Source organism: Penaeus monodon, chromosome 34, assembly GCF_015228065.2.
Source record: "Penaeus monodon isolate SGIC_2016 chromosome 34, NSTDA_Pmon_1, whole genome shotgun sequence".
NCBI lineage: Eukaryota > Metazoa > Arthropoda > Malacostraca > Decapoda > Penaeidae > Penaeus > Penaeus monodon.
The window spans coordinates 34,207,880-34,208,228 of NC_051419.1; positions in this window are offsets into that span (position 1 = coordinate 34,207,880).

Sequence of the window (349 nt, forward strand, 5' to 3'; positions counted from 1 at the left end):
CAGTTGAGCCCTCATATTTCCCCCTCTCGGTCAATGTGTGGGGCGGCCCTTTTTGATCATTTTAGAGTCGTGAGGCTGGATCCGTCTGGAGGTATCTCTGTTAGGGCGGGTCAAAATGGTGCCGAGACTGTGGAGGCTTAAGAAGCAGGCTTTTGACCTTGGAGACACGCATCGTTCATGATCGGCGGGATTCAGACAAAAGAGTGTTTATGGGGGCTGAGCTGTATTGGAGCGCTCGGATGTGGGGCACTCGCTTAAGTCGCCCCCACTTGTTACGGAGGATCAGGTATATGTTGCCCCCTCTAAAGAGCATCAGTCTACCCGATTGGCCATCACCATCCTTTCTGTG